This window comes from Eurosta solidaginis, chromosome X (assembly GCF_040869045.1).
Source record: "Eurosta solidaginis isolate ZX-2024a chromosome X, ASM4086904v1, whole genome shotgun sequence".
NCBI classification, from domain to species: domain Eukaryota; kingdom Metazoa; phylum Arthropoda; class Insecta; order Diptera; family Tephritidae; genus Eurosta; species Eurosta solidaginis.
This window is the reverse complement of record NC_090324.1, coordinates 21705147-21710823: the sequence shown is the minus strand read 5'-3', so window position 1 is coordinate 21710823 and position 5677 is coordinate 21705147. Positions and strand designations below refer to the sequence as shown.

General features: G+C 34.8%; 1 protein-coding gene across 6 annotated transcripts in view; it reads right to left on the bottom strand.

Annotated features, from left to right (window-relative positions):
• unc-13 overlaps nt 1–5677 on the bottom strand; it is a 4182017-nt gene that overhangs the window by 2502791 nt on the left and 1673549 nt on the right. The gene's annotated exons all lie outside the window — the stretch shown is intronic.

Sequence of the window (5677 nt, the reverse complement as noted above, 5' to 3'; positions counted from 1 at the left end):
TAGATTTAGGAAGCTATCTATGGTAGGATTAGCGTTAAGGATATCTAAATTAAAGTCACCTGATGACAATATTGGCTGAATTTTCACTAAGGAGAAGATTTGAGAACTCTTCCACAAATATCTGAACAGATATCGCATGTAGCCTTTAAATACACATAAAAGTAAAGACTGCACCGAAAATACTTATTGAAACCTTTAGGATGTCAGCACTTGTGAGATTGCATTCAAAATAATCACACTCATACGTATCCCGAACAAAAACTCTGACACCACCTACAGAATAACTGTCATTAGTGTTCGCGAAAAAATTATAACCAGGTATAGTGAAATCACGAATTTCGTGGGAGTATATCCAGACAAAAGTATTACGTCGGGATAGTTTTTAAACATCTCTAGATTGCATAGCAATAAATCAAACTTTTGCCGAAGACTGCGTATGTTTTGATGAATAGCAACACACGAATCCGTAGAATTATACATCAAATCAAGATCATTAATAGGGGTGATTATAGCGGGGTTGTTTATATATAATATATTTGAGAAAGCCATTTGAAATATGCAAGTATTTAATAATAATTAGAAAACTACGTTACTTTTGACAAATCGTCAAAAGTACTAAGAATAACAACGTCGCTATTATCTGAAGGTATATTATTAGGCTTTTCCGGTCTAAGTTTTTTTTTTTTTAAGTGCGAAATAAAATTACATTATTCCACTTTTCTAACCCAACGTTTCGCTAATAACTTGTTACCATCATCAGGGGTATGTGTTTATTTGTTAAATCTGTTACAAACAACAAAATACAAAAAATGTTAAATTACATACAAAATATATTGAGTTTGATAAATCCGTATGAAAAATCAACTAAAAACAGATAATAATACTTAAAAAACCAACTTACAATATTGCATTCTGCCGAGGGTTTTTCCTCTTTTGAAATTATTTAAAACTATTGTTTTTGAACATACAACACTTATGAAAAACATAAAAACATTGAACATTTATGGACAGTAAATCAATACCACCTTAACGCTATGGTAATCTCGTCAATACTAAAAAACTATTTTCCTAAATACGTAATGTAAGCAGATGCTATATTGTCTGTATCTTCTTTCTTGTTAATCGTCTTTTCTCTTTTTTCCATGATTCTCAGGCTTTCTAAAGTGTATCTTGTTGTTTCTTTCCTTTCCCTGTCAATAATCTTCGCATTGGTAAAGTCAGCTGAGTGTCTACTTGATATTATGTGTTGTGATAACGCTGTACTGTTCTTTTGTTTTCTTATATCCGCTTCATGTTCGCCCAGTCTAACACCTAAGGGACGCTTTGTTGTGCCAATATATATTTTGCCGCATTTTTCGTTTGGTTTTCCTTTGCAAGTAATTTCGTAAATGACGTTGTTTTGTTGATGGAGATCTACAGGACACTTTGTTCTTGTAAATATCGTTGACAAAGTGCGGTTTGACTTATAGGCAAGTGTTGTGTTTGTTGTTTTATTTTTATTGTGCTGTGATCAATATTTTCGGTAAGTTTGGGTATGTATGTGACGCTGTAAATATTTTCGCTGCTTTCGTTTCTAAATTTGTTCTTTTGTTAGTTTGGTTGCTGGATTTCATGATTTTTTGGTTTATTAGCTCTCGTATTAAATTATTAGGATAATTGTTGCTGCGTAAAATATTAAAATTTTTTTTTTGTATATTGGCATATTATTATTATCAGTCTTTTTCATCATTATTCTACCATGACTTATACACAGGTACTTATAATTTTGTGCTTTTTTTGTTTTCTTCGCTACTGTAAGCAGCGCTCTGTTGTAGCTAGTGAGACTATCGTTTATGTAAATATTGGTGCTTTTCTGTCCATCACCAAAAAGCTGAGAATTTAATGTCCCCTTTTCTCTCCGTTTTTGGGACATAACTTTATTCTTCAACTCAGTAGAGGCAAGATGAATACGGAGCACATTTGTTTGCTTGAATTTTTTGATGCAGCACTTGCTTATCTCTTCTGGAGAAACAGATAAGTTCAAAGCAGCGCCTAAAATTTGCTTTATGCATTCATTCGCATTATCACTTGTTAGCGCTGGTACACCAATAATATCGACTGCACTGCTTAGTAGTTGTTGTTCACGCCAGTTTAATACACTTTAAAGCCTCGATACTCTCTCGCTCAGTTTGTGATTTTCCTCTTTGAGTTGTTTCACCGTGCTTAGAAACTCGGTATTCACTTTCTTTAAACTCATAATTTCGTCATAAAGCAACTGCAAAGTTATTTCCTTTCTATTTATGTCGCCATCAATATGTATTTGCTGTGACGGCTGGATTGATTCCGTTTCGTATGCGTTTTTTTTTGTTGTTATTTACGACATTGCTTCGTTCAATTGCACTTGCACGTATATTTTCACTGTTATTGATGGGTATCTTGTGTTTTTGCTGTTTTTGGCTGCTGTTGGTGGTTATTTTTGGTTTGCTAAGTGTTGTTGTTGCCGATTTTGTGGTCGCACCGCTCGATCCGGACGCAGCGAATGTGTCCGCTGTATTACCCGAACAGAGCCCAAAGGCAGCACCAGGAAATGGCTGTTGATGTAGCGATTTACGGCGCAGAACAATGCACGGCTCACATCTGTGCTTTATATTGTTCAATTTCATAAAATCCAGATCAGCGGCCGTGACTTTGTCACAAGAAGCATGAAAAAAGTCACCACAATCTACACACGAGACTTTAGCCACCTTCGTGCGATAGATTTTGGTGTTACAGATGAACATTGCATTTGGTTAGTGTTGAAAAAGAAAGAAAACGAAATAAAACGTATAAATAAATGCGCGCACCCCACGACACAGTGTAAACACGTCCACTCACATCAAAATCTCAACACCAAATTTTGAAAGAAATTCGAGGCAGCTTAAATTATACGAATAAGGGAGTCACAACAAAACAAAATTAGATAAACACGAAATACATAGCAATGGAATAGAAGATCGCTCATAATTGGTGCAAGTTCCATGCTTCGACAAAAATCCAATAAGAGTTTCAATGTACATACATATGTATGCACATACAATACTGTGCTCATTAGAAAAGAGAGCTAAACAATGCAAATATTGAGAGTCCAAACATACATATGTATGTATATGTATATGTATATATATGAGTATGTTTGTACCGTCAATAATGATTTGACTATTTGTACATATATTTATATCGGTGCTTCAAAATTACAAATTGATTAATAGGTGAGATTTTTGCATAGGAGAAATACCCATATTTTCGTTATAAAAATACTTCATTTATTTCGGATTTACATAAATGTTACGGTCGCTTTGACGCTTTGACAGCGCGGCGTTTGTCTTGCCGCTTTGAAGCGACCAAAGCGTTCAGTTGTTATAATCCTCAAGGCATTTTGTCGACCGCGCTGGTCATATTTTCTTTGCGAATCCTGATTGCCAAAGTGATAAGTCCACAATTATATATGTAGGACACATGATTCAATCACAAGAGGTTTACTCTGTAGAATTAAACTGATATCCATAGACAATAGGATTTTTTCCTTTTTTTTTAGCTTACTCATCAAGGTTTTTCTACTCAGATTGTATAGAATAACTTAACTTTTAGTTCCACTTTATTTTTACTTTTGGTTAAACCATGTAGGGTACTGAGTGGAACATCGCCCTATCTCGAATGCCGTTTCGAAAATGCCCAATCTCAGAAACCTTTCCAAAAACGCCTTATATCAGATTTTGTTTGAAGAACGCCCTATATAAGAATTGGGTTGAAGAACGCCGTGTCTCAGAATTTCTTTAAATGGCTTCAATATATGTATTTGGGGTAAAGCCGTTTATCAAAAAAAAATTCTATGATGTGCTTGTTCTTGAAAGAAATTCTAAGAGGGGACGTTGTTTGACTGAATTCTTAGAAAGCAAGCTTTTGAAGAAAATTCTTATATAGGGCGTTTTGAAATAAATTTTGAGGCAAGGCAGATTTGAAACGGCAGCCCCAGTAAGGTGATATTCCAGTAATTCGTTCATAAACGGCTTTATCCTCTTCAAAAGGCAAAGGCTTCTTAAGCCAATTTAAATTTTTATAATTTTCTGCAAATGTGCTCATCAAAAGCTTTCTTTTGATGCATATTTCATTTCTGTACGTATTGTAGTTTAGCCTAGCTAAGCGTCGTGTTTTAGAATAATAATACTATAGATTAGAATAATACTATAGAAAACAAGATAGAAGATCTTAATATTACAGCCCATATGTAACGGTAATTCGAAATGCAATGTGATATTTGTGCTCGCGGGCTTCTTCATTGGAAGCCAAAGAGGTAGGTAATGTAACGTGGTTATGTACTGATGGGACATAGCACCACGTGATGGGACAAGGTGAGATCACAGAAGCATTTCGTTTAATGTAGGTGACTGCAAGCTAGTTTCAAAAGACTGAACTAGACTTCTTGCATTCTCGACTACAAAGGGTTGAAGGGGTCTCGGCGGATGGAGCTCTGTCGTGCCTTAGCTCTTCGGCGTGGAGTGCGTTTTTGCCGATCCTCAACCTCAATTACACAAACTTTAATATATAGAACTCCGAACAGAAACGAAGAAGGGAGAAACCTCCACGAAATAAACCAAAAAATATTTTTATGGATATATGCAACTTCATCTTACGAGTGTGTATTAGGGCGCAAGGTCTATGGTGACATTCGACTCTTGCGTTCTTCACCCTACCCTACCATGATCTTAAATTTAAAATTGTATTGCATTAATTTCTCTTACCTTTTTATGTTGTCATACCTACCAGGAATTGGAATTAAACAACTGCTAATTCTAAACTTAGTTAAACAAAATTTTATAACGAGTAACCCTCGTAATTTCAAACATCAATAAACTGCAAACTATATGAATTGGTTCTTACGTACTTATTGGCTTTGCAAGTGGCTAATAAACATGTTAAAGTTTAAACCCTTATATCCCTATTGATTTCGGTTTCCTACTCAGAGAGATTTATGAATAAAGCAAATGCAATTCCACATAGATCAATGAGATCAAAGGCAAAAAAAATCGAATGCAACTGTCGATGTCTCTTTGGCAATTATAAACTCTGTGTGGAATTTTCTCTTTTTGTTTGGTTTTTCAATATATGTTTTCACGGATTTTATGTAAATATTTAGCTGTCACCGAATCGACAAATGTACGTTTGTAATTATGTATGTATGTAGGTATGGACACGCACTACAAGAAATGGTATATCCAAGCCCACGGCCAACTATGAAGGAATACCTAAGGATCATAGATGGGCATTATGCTCGATTTCCAATTTTTGCACTGAAATGAAAATTTAGAATAAATTATAGGGAAATTGCAAAACTAAATGTTTTGAAACAGTGCGAGTGAGTGTATAGCGAAAATAAAGGATTCGTGAAAATGCCAATCAGCATTACTGAAAATTTTAAATTTCAAAAATTATGGAAAATTAACTTTAGGCAAGGAAAATGTTTGCCGTCATACGTACATATTTATTTATGGCGATATGGATCGGCTGAATACAAATTGTAACGAAAGAATTAGATACAAAATATATAACTTATATGCTTACAAATTCGCGTTCAGCTGCAGCGTTGAAAGGCCTTCCATCGTTGTAGTTGTTATGCGATGTTGCGGTAGGAGCTTGAATCAACTGGTTGTACTTATCAGCA